Genomic DNA, 17773 nt, shown 5'->3' on the forward strand with positions numbered 1-17773 from the left:
GGGGTGCACTGGGCGGCGCAGGGAAGTGGTGCCCGTTCCTCGGCCGCCGCCCGGCGGCGCGCCCCCGGCCCCGCCCCTCGCGCCCCGCCCCCGCCGCTTGGACGGCCGGAGTCGCGCCCTCCGCCCGGCGCTGCCGAACTTGCTCTAACTTCCTCGGCTGAGCCGGGCCGCGCCGCCGCCGTCGTCGCCGGGCGGGTGAGTAGAACGCCGAGCCCCCGCCGGAGCGTCGGGCCCTGCCCGCCTCACTGTCTGATGCCGACCCCCCCGAGCGCCCCCTGGGGACGAGGACGGCTTCCCAGGTCCGGGCTCGGCCCCTCGGGCTCCCTCGTTCCTGCCCAGGGGCGGCCCTGCGGGCGGCGCTGTCTTTGTTCGCCCAGATGGCCCGCGAGGGGCCGGAGGCCTTGGCCCGAACCCCGCTGAGCCGAACTCTGGCGCCGGGCGGAGTGAGAGCCCCCAGGGGGCCGCCCGGCCGGCGCTCGGGGTTCTGCTGCCTTCGCCCTTTGCGCGTTTCCGGACGGGCGCGCGCGGCCGGGTGCGAGAGCTCCCGGGGAGGGAGGGGCGGGGCTGCCGCGGCCCGGGGCGCTGCCGCGTCCCCCTCTGCGAGCCCGGGACGGGCACTCCTTCGGCTCCGTCGCGGATCCTCGGCCCTGCGGAACTAGGGCCGGGGCCGGAGGGCGGCGCGGACCCGCGAGGGCCGCCCGCCCCGCCCCGCCCCTCCCCCCGGTGTGCCACAGGTCGCCCACCCCGGCAGGGCGTCCCCTCTGCTTTACGCGGCTTTGGACGGCCCGAGTTTGAGGAGGCGGTGACCCAGCTTCTCCGCGTCGGTGGTTTAGGCTTGTGCTTGGGCGCAAAGCCCGACTCCTGACCTAACTGGAGCTTCGGTTGAGTTGGGTCTCTGGCTACCGACTTGCTCGTCCTGGCCGCGGCTCCTGAGAAGGGTGGCGGAGCCGGTGGGCAGGGAGTGTGGGGGGGCACTTCGGCCCTGGGACCGCTGGGACAGTATCTTGGGGAAGTGAAGTTGCCTCTGGCAAGAAGCGGCCACCCAGGTCCTGGGTCGGTGGCTGGCCGGCCCGGGCGCTGGTGTCTGCCGTTGTGTGCATGAGTGCAGGGCAGGGCATGGAGCCTTGCAGGTGCGCGCTCGCGTTGTCTGCTCTCTGCTGCGTGTCTTCCTCCCTTCAGAGATGCAGGTAGCCCGGGGCTCATAGGAGTGAGTGGAGCTGCTTGCCAAATCCTCAAAAGTAGCCTTCCTCCTGTCCCTTGACCTCAGAGTAGGGGAAGTTAGTGCCTGCGAGTGCTTGGGCCACCCTTCCCTATTTGTGAAGAGAAGCCTGGGGCCTGGGCCATCGGCACCCCCACAGCACCCCCATAGCCCCTCTATATTCAGTCAGCCCCTTAGAAGGCTGAGGTGCCCTTCCTTCCAGGGATCCTCCTGGGCCCTGTCACCCTGTCAGTGAAGCTCATATTCCTCCATCATGGACCCATATGCCCTTCCAGCTCCTCTGTGGGCTGTCACCAAGCTTTGTCCCATCCTGAGAATCCAGTGTTTTGGAGACAGGCCTTGGAAGCCCAGACTACCAGTGTGGTTTTCTCTCTTATTGCATCCTCCTTTGTTGCACCTCACCTTCAGCTGGAGAATTTCTGGGTTTCTTCCATTCCTTTAACAAAGCATGATTGAAACTCTGGGGTGCCCGGGTGCCAGCTGCGGTTGCAAGTCTGTTCCAGGCTTACAACTGCCTGGCTAGCTGTAAGCTGTGTGTGGTCTTAGAGCCCAGGCTGGACATGGAGTTCGTGCTCATAGTGTTGATCTGAGCTTGAGTTCAAAAGGGTTGGCTGGCCAAGGAAGTTCCCTCTTTACCAGCTGGGCAGCTGTGCTGTCTCAGGACAGGGGAGGGTGCCTGCCTTCCCATGTTTGAGAGTGGGAGGGCAGGTGGCCCTACTGTGCATGTCTGTGGTGGTAGTGAAGTTCCCATGGAGGCCAGGAAGCAGGGAGTTCTGGAAGGCCTGGGTTCTGGAAACACTTCCTGAGGCCTAACTCCAGGCCACCAGGTCCTCAGAGGTTTGACTTGTTGCTTGTTTAACTTTAGCTGAGGTAGAATTCAGTTGGGCAGTGCCTACAAATGCCATTGTGCTAGTCCAGGGAAACCTTTGCTCCGTGGAAAATCTCTTGGGCATTATGGACAAGCTTACAGCAATTAGGTGGAAGGTTAGGTGTGTAGTAATAGTGAATTTATTGAGACTTAATATTTCTTGAGACCTATACAAAGCACTGTCCCAGAAAATTCACTTGTGTTAACTTAACCTTTGACAAGACAGAGTAGATAATGTGAACGTTCCATCTTACAGATAAGGAAACTGACCCAGAGAGGTCACAGAGTAACTTGCTTAAGGTCTCACTGTGAACTGGGTTTCCTTATTTCTGGTATAGGTAATGCTTTCTTTTCAGAAGTGATTACAGTTGATTAATATACGGAATAACCTGGCCCACAGTGCAAGTAGTAAGTCTGGTGCAGGTTGCTCTATATCAGTGGTTCTCAACCTTCCTAATGCCACGATCCTTTAATACAGTTCCTCATGTTGTAGTGACCCCCAGCCATAAAATTATTTTTGTTGCTACTTCATAACTGTAATTTTGCTACTGTTATGAATCACCATTGGAAATATGTGTTTTCCGATGGTCTTAGGAGACCCTTGTGAAAGGGTCGCTCGACCCCAAAGGGATTGCGACCCACAGGTTGAGAACTGCTGCCCTATGGTGATACCCTGCTTCTGAAAGCATCTCATCTGTCTTGGCACATAGCAGGTGCCCCTGACACCCTGCTGATTGGTGATGGAGCTTTTGTCTCCTTATAGCTGGGGAAAGGGAAGGGAAGACCTGCACTGCCTTGCACAGAGTACTGGGGAGTGAGTCATTGTCTGTGTCTGTCTAGAATAGATAGATAAGGGTTTGCTGTGGTATCAGTCCCCAAATTTCAGAGGCTTAAAGCAACAGAGGATTATTTCTTGCTCACATGGGACCCATGTGGATTAATTGAAACATTCCTGATCACTTGGACAGAGGGACAGAGAGAATGATGACTGTCATTCTAGCTCTTAAAGCTTCCAGCTAGAAGTGGCATTTCAGTGACCAAAGCAGTCACATAGCCATACTTACTTACCTACAAAGTGGGGAGGGGAAGAGGATTGAAAATATTTGGTGAACAGCACTAATGCCTGCCATCTGCCTACCACCGTGCCTACCACTGTGACTTCTTCCCAAGGTCTGCGTGTTAAACATTTCTGTGTCACCAGGAACATTGATCATGAATTAATTAAGTAAATGTTATTTAGGTCAAAGATGAATTAAGGTGCCATATTTGAATGGCAGAGGTATGGTGGACAAGAATGTATGTTAGGGTAGTGAGAGGTGGTGTGCAGAGGCAGTTTGCTCCTGGACCCTGGGCAAGTTGCTTGAGTTGAGTTCCTTGGGCCTTCTTTTTTTTTTTTTAACCTCATCTGAGGATATTTTTCATTGATTTTTAGATAGAGTGGGAGGGAGGGGGGAGAAAGAGAAAGAGAGATAAACATTCATGTGAGAAAGACACATCAGTTGGTTGCCTCCCACATGACCCAGACTGGGGCCAGGGATCAAACTTGCAACTGAGGTACGTGCTCTGCATCAGGAATTGAACCGAACCGGTGATTCTAATCTTCAGGCTGAAGCTCTAACTGCTGAGCCAAACTGGCCAGGGCATCCTTGGGTCTTCTTTTGCTCATTAAGTTATGGGCCCAGGGACCAGTGGTGAGTCCCAGGTCAGGGATTCTTATGAAGCCTGTGTTCAGCTCTTAGCCTGGGGCTATGAACTGGGATGATGATCCCTGTTTCTTGATGGCCTTTAAAGAGTGATATTAATACCCATGGGAACAGAAGCAGGCTCCTCCTCCCCTTATTGCCCTGGCACATAAGACCTTGGACTTCCCCGTGCTCTACTTGTATGTGGCCAGTAGCCGTAGTCACCTTTCCCAGAAGCTGGAGCATGTAGAGGCACCCCTGTAGGCTTTGCCCTTCCACTTCCCTTCCACGACTCTAGGGCTGAGCTTGCAGGCTTAAGTGTGGAGAGGAGAGATGGTAAAGTTAGTAAAGGATGGAATCACCCGGAGAACAGGCTTGAGTGTGGGGCTGAGCTGGGTCTCTGACTTGTTAATTGCATTTTCCACCTGGATCACCCTTGCAGGGTATTAAAGAGCTGGCCTCCCTATGGACCTTTTGTACTTTGTCACCTTCTTGGTCTCTGGTGACATCCATCCAGCAGGGCCAGGAAATACTGGTGGAGATGGTGAGATCTTAGGTACTTCCACACTATGGGTTACTCAGTATCTTTAGTTATGTTTCCTTCTTTCTCAGGGCCTCTGTTTTGTCACCTGTAATAGAGGGAGAGGTGATGGTGGTCTAAACAGTGGTCCCATTCTTGGTTGGTCGTCAGAGTCCAAGAGTGCTTTGAGAATTTTTGGTCTAGGTAAAAACCAGCTTTGCTGGTTTGTTCTAGCTTCCATGATAGCAGTGTCCTCTCTGACTGAGTCCATGTGGGGTATTCATTGTCTCCACATCCATTTTCTACCTTAATGGCATATTTAGTCTGTCCGGTGTGGCTCAGTGATTGAGCACTGACCCAGGCACCAAGAGGTCGCCAGTTCAATTCCCGGTCAGGACACATGCCCAGGTTGTGGGCCCAATTCCCAGTGCGGGGCATGCAGGAGGCAGCCAATTGATGTTCACTCTCATTGATGTTTCTATCTCTCTCTCCCTCTCCCTTCCTCTCACTCCCAAATCAATAGGAAAAAAATTAAAAACAAAACAAAAATCCAGCATATTTATTTTTGGATTCGATAGGGCAAGTGTGGCTGTGCTGGAACAGCACAGGGCCAGTGGGAAGTGTTCAGTGCCTCGGCCAGTTCTCTGTGAAGATGAATACCATGTTCAGCTCGTAGAGTGGATTGTGGTAAGGCAGCCTTTGAGCTGTATCTACTTTGTAGCTGAGTGACCTAGATAATCCTTTGATTTTGTTTATTTTTTTCTCCTGGACTTGGTTTTCTCATCTGTAAAGTGAGAAGAATCTGTCCCTTCTGACTCTTCTGGGGCTACTGTGAAGCAGAACCTGCAGCCCGAAGGTCGGGCCTGGCATTCTGGGACTGCTGCCATCCACTGATGGCTCTCAGCAAAGTGCTCGCCAGCAGCTGATCTGGGAACCCCACTTCCTCTACTTGAGCTTGGTGGGTTTGTGGGGCTGGGCAGTGCTATGGTTTTTCTCTTAGAGGCAGTAGGCCTGGTAATCTGAGTTTAAGTGGGTCTAGGCAGGCTGGAGTTGAAAGTTTTCACTTCTCGAGGTCTGTTCTGCCTCCCTCTCAGAGCAGCCAGGCGACCCTGGTGTCATCAGCTAGATAGCCTGAGGGACTGACTTCTCCTTGGTTAGGCTCTGTCAGCCTGTGCAGAGTGGCTGAAAGCCATTAGCTCTAAAGTGGCCTCTGGGATCCTGGGTAAGAGGTGAGTTCCTGGTGCTATGTCAGACTGTGTGTCCCTGGAATTTGGGAGAGCTGAAGCTGGGCTTTCCCGTCTGGGGAAGGGTTGGGGAGGGGCAGGCCAGGATAAGGGGCGTGGCAGCAGTGGACCTGAGGAGAGATTTGGTGAACCTCCTCTCTGGATTTTCCCTATGTGTACCAGCTGCTGCGACCTGTGCTAATCTACTCTGCAGAGGCCAGGAAGCATCTAAAAAGAGGCTTTGAGGAGTTCCTAATACTAACACCCAAAAGAGGGGCCCTCACAGCAGTGGGAATTAAATGAGTATCTCCTGAATCTTTTTCACCTATAGCCCAGGGTTTGAGTGGTGAGCTGGGGAGGGCGGAGGGCAGCAGCATATATATCCCAGTACACAGACCCCAGGTGGGGTGTGGGGTCTTAGCTTACAGCATTAGAAGCCCACCATGTCACCTCAGGAAACGTGGGCTTATTGGAAAGTGGCAAGTGGAAATAAGGAATGCATCCACCGTAGCTTCAGATTTGGGCCTCCAGGGAGGGGATGCTGGGCCCCACATACCCACTGCCACAATGCCGGCCATAGTGTGACTTTCCTTAGCAGGAGTGTTTTGATCCCCAACTTGGAATGCCCACTCAGCTCTACCCAGGACCCTGTTCCTTCTGTGTCTCCTCACTGCTGCCATCAGCTGCTCCAAGGAGGGGCTCTGGTTGCCCACTTTTCCTCTCCAGGTGGCCTATATGGTGGATTGGCTGTCTGGTTTCAGCCCCTCACCCCTTGGCCAGGCAGACAGGGTCTGTCCCTGGGGCTTGGTGGGGGACGCCAGCTTCAGTCTTAGCCCCAGCCCCAGTAGTTCTCATACTCTGGGTGAGGGGTCCAGGAAGACTTGGAGCTCCATATTATTACAGAAAAAAAAATTGTTATGAAACTTGTTAAAACAGTAAGGCAGACTTTATTAAGGACTACTGTCATAGGTATAAGGACTACCATAATGGGGTTTTGCAGTGGGGAGAGAGAGAGATTGGGCTCAACCCCAAATATAACAAGGAAAAGTGGGAATTTATAGCCAAGGTGCAGAGTGGGACAGGGTATTGACGGATGGAAATGTCTGCGAGGGTAATTCTTTGCTAACTGACCCAACAAGATTCTTGTCTATTCAACCTAATGGGCAGGCTGGGGTGATCAGGTATTACCCAGGGAGGGGATATTCCACTAGGAGGATGAGAAATTTGGTCAGATAAGGAGGGTGATCAGAACAGAGGGTGGGGGATCCTGGCTAAATTGATTTAGCAGGATTCTTGCTAAGCACTGGACTTTATAAGAACAGAGGCACCCGAGGTGTCGCGCCTGGTCAAGCAGAGCGCTCAGAGGAACCTGACTAAAGTTGGGTCAAGGAGAGACTTAGTATCTGGAGGCTAGCTGCTGCCTGCCTCCATTGTCACCCAGGGTTCGTGCACTAGACTGAGCTCATCACTGCTCACACTGCCTCTTAGGGGTGTTTCTCCTTGTGGGCATTACTCCCTGTTTCTAGGAACCCGAGTCCTTTTCGTTTGGGCATCTGCTGGCTCCTTGTTCCTTGGCTCCCTCACTCTACGGGCTGGACTGCTCCTCTGCACTCAGGAATCAATGTGGGCCTGGGGCCTCGATTCCCTGTTGCCCACCAGTGCTGGCTTCCATTGTCAGATCTGTTGGGTGCCAAACCACAACCTTTTGACTGGACAACCCTCCTGGCTTGGCCCTCCTCGGTCCTTGGACTCTGTACCTTGTGTTTCCTGCTCTCCCTATTCTGGGCAAACCTGTCTGACAACTTTATGGATCTCTTCCTCTCCCTCCTCTAGGGACTCACGGTCTTATTTGTCTGAGCTAGGCTGAGGGAGGTGCTGGGGGGGATCTTCTCCCCCTGCCTGGACTGTGCTCTGCAGGGGCCTTCTGTCCGGACACCCCCCTTCCTTCCCCTGTCTGTGGCCTTCTGATCCCTGCACCAGCCAACCTTGTTTTTCCTCCTGGTTCCCTCTCTGCCCCTGCTCTGTACTTGGCCAGACCTGAACAGTTGACCCTGTTTGGTGTGTCTCCTGCTTCTGTCTTAACAGCTAGCTTTTTAGGAACGAGGCCATCCCCTGCTGTGAGGGAAAAGGGAGTGTGAAGCAAAGCTTTTGGCTGGGTGTGGGGGTCTTCCCCATTTCCTGGAGGCTCCACTAGCTCCCACTGTCGCAGAGGAATAGTGGTGGTCACAAGCTGGCTCTGTGCGGCCATCCTGCCTGCCATAGTCATTTTCTGCTGTTGTCCAAGTTGCTTCCTGTTAAATACAAGTAATGCTGTAAACATGGATAAGTTTTGAGGGTACATGTCAATAAAAGAATTGTTGGTAGTGGTAGGGCATTTATTCCCAAGGGAGCACAGAGGAGGGAGTGGCATGTACCCAGGTACAGGGCTGGGGAGGCCAGGCCCTGCATCTCTTTGTGAGAAGACAGATGTTGTGGGGCAGGTACCCCCTGACGTGTTGCAGGATTTGGTTTGTTGAGGATCAGTGTGTACCTGGGTGTGGAGCCCTGCCCACTTGTGCAGGAAGACGGTGGCGAGGGACTGACTGGTCTCAGTCTGACAGAAGGTGGTAGAATTCTGTGCAAGAGCTGCTGAGGGCTTTGCATTGGCGTGGACCTGGCTTGTGATCGGGGGAGGACTTGTTCCCAGCAGCTGAGGTATGAGAGCTCCAAGTACCAGTGTGATTCTACTTGTTGTGAAATCTCACTTGTGCTTCTTAATGTACAGGTTACTTACTGAACATTAAGTTCAGTAAGCATCAGAAAGCATCTTATAAAATAGGTGAGCCAAACATACACCTTCCTTCTTTCCTGTCTTCTTTCTCTGTGGTCTGGGCAGTCTGTGAGCCTGAGGATATTAGGAGGTCTTAGTGCCTGCTGTGGTGGCTTGGGGGTGGGACAGGGGAGTTCCGCTAAATGGAAAGAGCTCCATTCTCACTCCCTACCCCCCAAATGGTCTCACCCAAGTGGTCAGGCCAGACCTGGTTCTAATAGGCATGTGTCATACCTCAGAGAAGCAGGAGGGAGACTGAGATGATTATTATATTGTTCCTTAGAGGGAGAATCGCTTGGAGGAAGTACATCAGTGCCTCTAGCGCAGAGTAGTTATTGATGTGTTCAAGGAAGCTTTCAACAACATCTATACATCCCTTTAGTAGGGAATAAATACACAAATCCATCTCACAACTGTAATTTGCAGCTTCCATTTCCTGAAAGGTACATGGAGTTTAGTGGTTAAGGGACTGGGGTTTTGAGCTGGGATTTTGGAGAAACTGTTTTTAGCCTGCCCTTGGAGTTGGGCCAGGCCTAGAAATCTGTCGAAATAGCTTTCTTTAGTTGCTAAAATTGGGATGGGCTCATAACATTAGGACCTTGAGCCTCCCTGATGACTGGGAGGGCCCTGAGGAGGTTCCTGCTGAGGCCTACGTTGTGGTTCAAACCTTCCCCACCCTCTACCTCCACTTGGGAGTCTTACAGTCTCCCCACGGATCTGGCTACAGATGATCCTCCACGTGGAATAACTTCGGGCTTCCCTTCTGCCTCTGTCAGAATCTGCTCTTGGTCTTCCTAGGAAAACTTTCTATTTTGGAAGTTGGGGAGGGTTGTGAGCAGGCAGCGAGCTAGCTCTCTGGAGTTGTTAAGTCTTGACTCTGGAGGCTGGTGCTCCCTCTCCTCCTTCCCCACTGCCTGTAGAGAGCTACAGGTAAAAGTTTTGGTGCCTCCAGCCGTAAACTTTAGGGATCTTAAATGTCAATTTAGGTTTAACTTTTAAAGTAAAAAAATGTATACATGATACAAAACATAAATACATACAGTGAAAATGAGTTTTCATCCCTGACCCCTTCAGCTCTGCTCCCCTGAGGCCTCTGTCACCAGGTGTTGGGTGCCCAGTCAAGCCTCTCTGCACTTCTCTCTATTCTCTTGCTGGTCTGTTAATTCTGCTGTTCTGCACTTACTGATTTTTACTCTAAAGTTTATCTTGGGATTGCTCCATTTCAGCACACACAGTTTAGGCCATTCTTTGGAAGTTCGGCATGTTATTCCTCTGCATAGTAAACTATGATTCTCTTTATCACCCCCCACCCTCCCCCATTGATGGACATCGAGGTTGCTTCCAGGGTTTTGTTCTCCGGGCCAAGCTGCAGGGATGCTTAGCACGTGCTCATAGCTCTGTAGTAGAGATGGCTAGCTGAGAATTCCAGCCATTGGGTGCTTAACAGGAAAAGAAACACTGTTTTGAGTCCAAAAGGGAGAAAGATAGGTCCTGAGTTTTTTCTTTTGGCAGGATCTCATATTTCTGCAGTTGGAGCCTAGAGCTGGAGGCACTACAGTGGGGTGCTGAGGTTTTGGTTCCCACCACAGTCTGGCTTTGTTTCAGTTCAGGTCAGCCAGTCGCTGTAGCACCTGTTGTTTGCAGAATTGTGATAGAGGTGTGTGAGGAGGTAGCCAGAGCTAGAGAGGATATGGGGCTGGAGGCAGGCTTCTCATGTGGGTTTGAGCAGCTGCAAGAGTTTGCAGGACTTGGGCAGTGCACGTCTTGGCCGAGAAACTAGCTGGAGCTGGGAATAAGCTCTCAGAAGAGCGGATTCTCCCTGTTTCAGGGCTTGGTGTGAGGGTCAGGGCCTCCCATCCTGGCCTCACTGGACCTTCCACTGCTCTGGGAGTCTCCATCTCCTGCCTGCTCTGCGCCCTGGCTTCCTTCGTGCTGCTTTAGGCTGGTTTGGGCCTGTTTGACACCTGTGATTTTAAAAGCCTGTGTAGAAGGCACCTGGTGTAAATAGTAGATGGGTTTTCTGTTTTGAGCAGGCAGCTTCCTTTCAGAGCAGAAGCATGGGGTGGGGGCAGATGAGTTTTCTTCCTGGGATGGGTTGGGTGAGGGAGGGAGGGCATATGTTGGAGCCATCTGCTGGGGTCCTCCTGGGAGTCCTGGGAGCTCTCTGGCTGTTTTCCATCCTTATAGCCCCAGTGTGCCTCTGCGATGACCATCTTTTCCTGTGTGGCTCTGGCTGCCCCATGCTAGGGCAGGGCAAGAACCAGGGAGATTTTAGGGCTGGCTGGAAGATACCCCCCTAAATGGAAAGGTCCTGACGTGACCCAGCCCTCCTGGGTTTGAGGGCTGTGCCCTGGTCATTCTCTCCCACCATTGCTGTTACATGCTGCCCTGTGAGAAACCTGGAGCTTCCCATGCCCACAGTTCTGTTGTGTGGGCTTGGGCCTTGGCAGCACAGAGGTTTCTATTGTGGTGGGGTGGCAGCTAGGACTGACCTGTGGAGCTGTGGAGGTGGGGCCTGGGGACTGACAGTGGGGCTATTCATGGGCTCTGCCCTGGTTTCCTGCTGCCTCTCATTGTGGAGCTTTTTGGGGGAGAGGAGGCGGGGAGGGGGTGGCCAGTGTTGCTATTGTTGCTGGCAGCAGGGTACTATTATGCTTAATCAAAGTCCTTTGGTGGAGGGGTCTTGGCCATTCCAGGGTCCCTCTTGTGTTCTTTTATGCTGGATGAGCTGCCCAGCCTGGGCCCTGCCTTCTCCCAGTGCCCTCTCCATCCTTGGATGTTAGGAGGGGCCCTGTTCTTTTCAGGTACCCCTGTCAAATCCCCCCTCAAGTCCCCACACTGTGCCTGGAAGCCCCCTGGGTAAGAGTGCTGAGCAGCTGGGCGAGGAGCAGGAGTGCCCTGTGCCTGTCTTGTCAGCCACCTGCCCACTGCCTCTGGGAGTGGGATCTGCTTGAGCAATCCCGGCCCAGCTGCATCCTTGGGTGGGGGCCAGGCACGTGCCTGGGTTGTTGTAAGTATTGCAGGCCCCCACTTTCCTTTGTACCTCAGTGTTCAGCTCAGTGTCCCCTGTTCCTCACTCGAGCACTCAGCTGCAGAAAAGCCTGCTTGCTGGAGGCTGGCCTGTCACCTCCCCCACTGCATGAGCCACAGCCATATTCCTTTGTTCTGCCCTCTCTGGCCTCTTGAATCACAGGCAGGCAGCAGGCGGCGGGCGGCGGGCAGCGGGCAGTGGGCAGCGGTCTCACAGCACCGGCAGAAGCTCTTAAGACATGAATCTTCCTTCCCACTGAGCCAATGGCATGCAGTCCCCTGTCTGCACCCTCAGTTCTCCCAGCTCCCACCCCATCTCCCCAGTGGTGCTGAGATTTCTCTTTGTTTAGAGACGGTCTGGTCCTCTTATTGGATTAGAATGATAGTGACATGTAAGTGGGTCAGAGAGAGGTCTCATCTGTTTGTGGCCACTGAAGGTGTATGAAGGAGAGACGGAGAATTGGAGGAGGGTTATGGGGGTTAGGGGGAGCTGCACAGGTACCTCCTGGTCTTTGGAAGAAAAAGCCACTCCTATGCAGAGGTTGCTCTTCTTTTACCTCCTGGTTCTTCTGCATGATCTCTGTGTAGGAAGAGTTCCGAGCATTTAGTGGCAGGGGTGGATGAGAAAACTATTTCCTTTGACTTTGGTCTCTGTATGGTTGTGGGAACTTTTCCCCAACTGAGAGGAACCATACCCTGTCCCTTTGCAACTGAACGTCTCTGTTCTCCCTTAGGTTTTGGTGGGCATAATGAGCTTCCTCTTGGGGGCCCAAGTGTGAGGTCCAAGGTGTAGCTGAGGACTACTCACTGGCATTCCTTTCTGGAGGTGTGCCCGCCCCAACCCGTGTCCTACTTTCTACACTGCAGCCAGTCTGCAGTAGTCACCTGCCTTGGATAGAGTTGTTTTGTCTGCAAACTCAGAGCTTTCACTGTTTCTTGTTTTGTGTGTGTTTAGCATTTTATTTTACCCTTTCAAAACCTATTCACCTTGAGATCAGCCAGGCTGTCTTATCTGACTCTTATCAGCCATGTCTCACAAATTAGGAAGCAAGTCCTGGCCCTGTACAGGGTGGCCCCTTGGAGTGCCCTTATTTCTGCAAAGCTTTTACAAGACTCAGCAAAAAGAACTAAGTTCACTGTCAAATGCATTGAGACACATACTGTTTTTGGGGTGCTTGGTCCCAGACGAGTTGGGAAATGTCATGATTGCGGCAGCACAGTGTTCTGGAAAAGCACATGGAACTAGACGGCTGGGGTTGAGTCCTGGTTGTGCCACTGAACTGTGGGCAACCTTGGCAATTCATTTCCATGGGCGTAGGTCTCTGGAAAATGGAAGGGTTGCTTAGATGAACTTTGGAGACTTTTTAGCTGTGTGACTCTTTCAGTTCTATGAATCTAACTCCAAAATGGCTGGTCACTACCCACAACCCCACTTGCCAACTCAGGGTATCTTTTGAAAGGAATGTCATCACAGGGTATGTCCCCTCCAGGCATTTCTTTCTCCGGTTCCTGAGGGGTTGGTGGTGGTGGTGATCTCCCCTGCAGATGTGTGTGGTTTTCACATGGAAACCCACCCACCCCGACCCTAACACATGCAGTTCTTGGGCTGGGTGTGGCACCAGGAGCCCACTGATACATTATCTTGCCTCAGACTTTAGCATTGACTCTTCTTGGAAATGCCACATTCCCCTTCTTGTAAAATTACCTGGGGGGGAGGAAGTAGGAGCTCTTTATTGTACCTCTTGCCAGAGCTCGAGGGCAGGACATTATAAGTAAAAACAATTATAATAAGATAGTGCCCTTTGTACTTAACTGTCCCCATTCCTCCTCCTGGGGGGCCCTGGTTTACATTTTGTGTATTTTACAGATTCCAGGAGGCAAAACCATCCTTTCCCTGGTCGCCCTTCAGGGTGAGTGGCTCTTTGTCTGCCTTACCCCACCCAGCCTCTATCTCCTGTGTCTGGTTTTCCTCCCATTGTCTGCTGGGCCAGGATCAGCCTCTGTGTCACTGCACCCGGATGAGTGTTTCTGCCATGCTCACAGGAGGCCTGTGGTCTTGGAAGACTCCCAAGAGGCAGGGGATCCAGCGTCCCTTTATCATTTAGTTAGAGTAGTTTCCACAGCTGTGAAATGGGATTAAAATAACCTGTGAGAATCCAGTGGGGTGCACTAAAGGAATGAAAAAAATCTCCAAAATTATAGCATTCCTTCAGGAAAGTGGAATGCATCCCTGTAAATCAATGCATGATAAGGATGGGTTGGCTCTCCGCCCATGGTTGCTTTTCTCTTAATGGTTGCTTTTCTCTTACGAATCTTACATCCTCACTGTTCAAAGCTCTGCCCACAGGCCTGTCATGGATGGGCAGCATTGCATCACCCGAGGGCTTGTTGAGACGCAGGGTGGGGGCTTGTTGAGACATAGGATCTGGGATCTGGAGGCGGTGGTGTCTCACCACACCTGCTGAATCAGACTACGATGAGCAAGATTTCCAGGTGATTTGCATGCACTCTCAGGGCTGAGAAGCCCTGACTCACACACCTTTGTCCAGCACCGCCATGTGGCTCTTCAGCTTGTGTTGTGGTTTTGTAGTCTTCACCCTCTTGCCCTCAGAGCTGTCGACTTTAACTGGGACTGGCAGCCCCAGGGCCCCTACCCTCTCGGATGTGTAGTTTATAGCAGGTATACCTGGGCACTGGGGGTGTCTCAGAGGTAGATCCTTTGGCTGGCAGCTTTGGGTATCTCCCTGAGCCTACTGGCAAGGTCGTCTTTGGAGCACAGAGCCAGGGGTAATTGGAGCTCTCCTTTGTGAAAGGCTCTGCAGAGCCTCCCATGGCCACCTGCTGCCCACCCCTTCCCCTCAGTCTGGCCCAACTGGATGACAGCAGCAGAATCAGGTTATCAGTGTTGCTTGCTTTTTGTAGAAACACAGACATTCTGTAAAGGTGTTTTCGTATATGCCGAAGTTCAAAGAAATAGTCCAGAAGGGGGGCTATCAGTTTATTTTTTGAGTACTTTAGTAGTGGCGAAAAGTTTGAGATGCCTCCTGATTTCGCTAGGATTGCATTCTTGTGGAGGTGGGTAGGGCTGGTGGGAAGAGCTTGAGCCTCCTGGCCTCGGGGTGAAAGTGCTGGCAAGCCAGAGGAGCCCTGGGCACCCCTGCTCAGCTGCTGGGCCCCCCTGGCCTTCTGGGATATTTTCAGGGACTGAACTACTAATCTTTAGCTGACTCTCTTTCCAGATTCTGCTCAGACTTTTTCAGCAGTTTCCCACCATTGATTTGCATTAAAAAAAAAAAATCTGTTCCTCTCTCCACCCTTATTTCTTTTCTCTTGACATTTTCAATGCACTTTGTTTTATTTATTTATTTTTCTCCAGCAGGCTTCACTTTTCACAGCTTGTTTGGGAAGTTTGTTTTGTTAGCTCTGTGAACCTTTTTCCCCAGGCTGTTTGCATTGCTCAGAGGAGGCCAGGAAGCAGGCCCTGCCCTGGGCTGGATTTGGGGGTGCTCCCAGTGCTGACCTTGAGTGAAATAGGTTGTTTATCTTAAAACAGTATATTGATGCCGACTGCAATTTTGGATACAGAGATCTTGAACATATTAGAGCCACAGTTTTTATGCCTTTCAGGCATGGAAGAGTGGAAGAAAAGGAGTAAATGTGTGTAATTCTAAATTCTTACATAGTTTCTTTGTGTTGGGGGAGAGGAGGGTGGGGGTAGGGCTGCTCCTACAAAGAGAACCTGTCACACCTGCGTTAGACATGCAGGTCCCACCTTGCACACTGCTGGCTCCACTGCCTTGCTGGCTGCGGAAGGTTCAGTTATCAGAGACTTATTTCTCCCAGCAGCAGCCCACTCCACTCAGAACGGCTGTGGTGTTCAGGAGTGGCTCCCGCCCCAACTGTGTCAGCTCTGTAAGGGTGGCCACACTGGTTGTGTCTTGGTACCACTTACAGGGCTGGGGACACACTGGGGGCTCTGTTCATACCCCAAATCGATGATCTTGGCTGCTGTCAGATGTTGGGTTGCAGGGTGGCATCTCCATCTCAGGGCTCTGTGGCTCCTCCTGAAATGGAGAGTGTCTGCATGTGGGGCACTCATCTGTTCATATTGACACCGGCTGCTCTGCGCAGCATTTCCTGACCAGCTTCCCACCTCCTCCTTCCTTCCGGTGCCCGCCCATGCCCGCCTGCACCACCAGCCTCCCACTTGGTAGAATTGTGTCCCGAGTCAGGCATGGGTCTTACTCCACTTCTTAGTGGCCTCCACAGCCTCACGCTGTGTGCCTTGCACGTTGGTGCTTGAATGAGCCCAAACAAGTCCTGAGGTGTTTGTCTCCCACAACACAAGCCTTTCACCCTGAGGGCTGAGCAGAGTGAATGTGCTGATGGACTGTGGGGCAGGTGTCTTCAGTCTTGCCAGTCTAGGGAGCCCTTGGCCCTCAGGTCTTTAGAAGAGAATTTCAGAGTGGGCAAAAGGCCCGGTCTGGTCCTCCTGAGGTTTGAAGGTCCTGGCACATTCAAAGCCTCCTGGATTCTTGTCCACGTTGGAGATGTCACTGCAAACTGGGCCCAGATTCTCCACATTTTGTGTGCAACTGGCTTCTGGGTATAGACATGCCACGTGCACTTAGGTTTTCAGAGACAGGCCTGCTGTGATTATCAGGGCAGAGGGCTCCATGCACCATGGCAGCGTGGGCTGTCCATCCTCCCATGAGCTGGCAGCTGCACCTTCAGCAGCAGAGTGAAAGCAGCTACGAAGCCAGGAAGGTGCCAGGCCTCCCTTCACCCAGCTTCATGAGAGGTTGGGGCAGTAGCTGTGGGTGACGTGGCCCTGCCTCACCTTGGTGAGCATGTACTGCCCTGATGCTGCTGGTGCAGCTGAAGGAGCTGCTTGATGAATCATTCCCAAGATCTCAGTCTGAGCTCTAGCCTTGATTGTTGCCCAGATGTTTTATCCCACCCCCACCCCACCTCCTTTTTAAAGGAAAATGACCACAAACTACCTTTTGACTTGAGACCAGTTATCTTGTAGAATCTCCCTTAATTTGGGTTTTGTTGATCTTTCCTCATAATGCAGGTTCTGCATTTTTGTCAGTTATGCCGCAGAAGTGCAGGGCCCTTCTTGGTGCACCTCCTCGGGAGGGACTGATGTTGGCTTTGCTCGCGATGGGTGATGACAACAGATCACTTGGTTAAGGTGGTGTCTGCTGGTTTCTCCATTGCTCAGTTACTCTTGTACTCCTTGTACTTAGTATGTGTCTTATGGAGAGAGATGGAGACTTTGCAAGCATGCTCTTTCTCATGAAACTTTGATCACCCAGTTTTAGAATCTGTTACGGTCTGAATGTTTGTACCCCACCCCTCTCATGTAGTATTGAAATCCTAATGCCAGATTTGACAGTATTGGGAGCTGGGGCCTTTGGGAGGTACTTAGGTTAGGAGAGACAAGATGTTACAAATGGGGTTAGTGCCCCAAAGAGCTCCCTTCCCCCTGCCACCATGTGAGGTCACAGTGAAAAGGGGCCAGCTTTGAACCAGGAAGAGGGCCCTTGCCTGACCATGCTGGTGCCTTGATCTTGGACATCCCAATGAGAACTAAATTTCTATTGTTTTTAAGCCACCCAGTTAGTGTTATTTTGTTACAGCAGCCAGAATAAACTAAGAATCCACTGATGATTCCTAACAAAATTATTTTTTCTTCATGGTTGCTGAATATTGATGATTTAATTTGATTAATTCCTTCTACAGTTATTATTCGACATTCTACTGTAAAGAACCCCCCTACTTGTTTATTAATCCATTTATTTGCATCTTAGAATGGACTCATGGGTTCTTATTTTATTGAGTTAAAATCCATTACTATTATTGTTTATTTTGAAGCTCAAATTGTTATGGATTTGGCCAGTGGGGGTCCCTTCAAACTGACTACTGTGAAGGCCCTTTTTTTTTTCTTTTTGTCCTCACTGGAGGACATTTTTCCATTTTTGTTCAGACAGAGTGGGAGGGAGAGAGAGAGGGAGGGGAAGAGAGAGAGAGAGAGAGAGAGAGAGAGAGAGAGAGAGAGAGAGAGAAACAGAAACGTACAAGGGATACATTGAGTGGCTGCCTCCCGCATGACCCCAACCAGGGCCGGGGATGAATCGCAACCGAGGTATGTGCCCATGACCAGAATTGAACCCGCCACTCATTGGTCCCTGGGCTGACGCTCTAACCCCTGAGCCAGACTGGCCAGGGCTGACATATCCTTAAAAATGTGTTTCCAGTTCTGTCAAGCTCCACTGAGGTCTTCATATGTGGCTGGGAAAGGCTGTCGTGGTTCCAACTTGCTGTGGAATTCAGGGTCAGCCCAGCAGCCCCATCCTTTTCAGTTGTCATGTCACAGAGCCTCCCCTTCCCTCCAGCCACCTGAATTGACAATTCTT

General features: G+C 51.9%; 1 protein-coding gene across 2 annotated transcripts in view; it reads left to right on the forward strand.

Annotated features, from left to right (window-relative positions):
* The first annotated feature begins 116 nt into the window (after nt 1-116).
* Nucleotides 117-17773, forward strand: part of TSPAN14 (tetraspanin 14) — a 56419-nt gene continuing 38762 nt past the window's right edge. Inside the window, exons 1-2 of one of the 2 annotated variants that reach the window (XM_036264676.1) lie at nt 796-950; nt 13219-13261. The gene's annotated coding sequence lies outside the window, so the exon portion shown is untranslated. Of the gene's footprint in view, nt 196-795; nt 951-13218; nt 13262-17773 lie in introns of those variants that run through there. The other variant, XM_036264675.1, reaches the window with a different exon arrangement.

Source organism: Molossus molossus, unplaced genomic scaffold (assembly GCF_014108415.1).
Source record: "Molossus molossus isolate mMolMol1 unplaced genomic scaffold, mMolMol1.p scaffold_m16_p_17, whole genome shotgun sequence".
In the NCBI taxonomy this organism is placed as follows: Eukaryota; Metazoa; Chordata; class Mammalia; order Chiroptera; family Molossidae; genus Molossus; species Molossus molossus.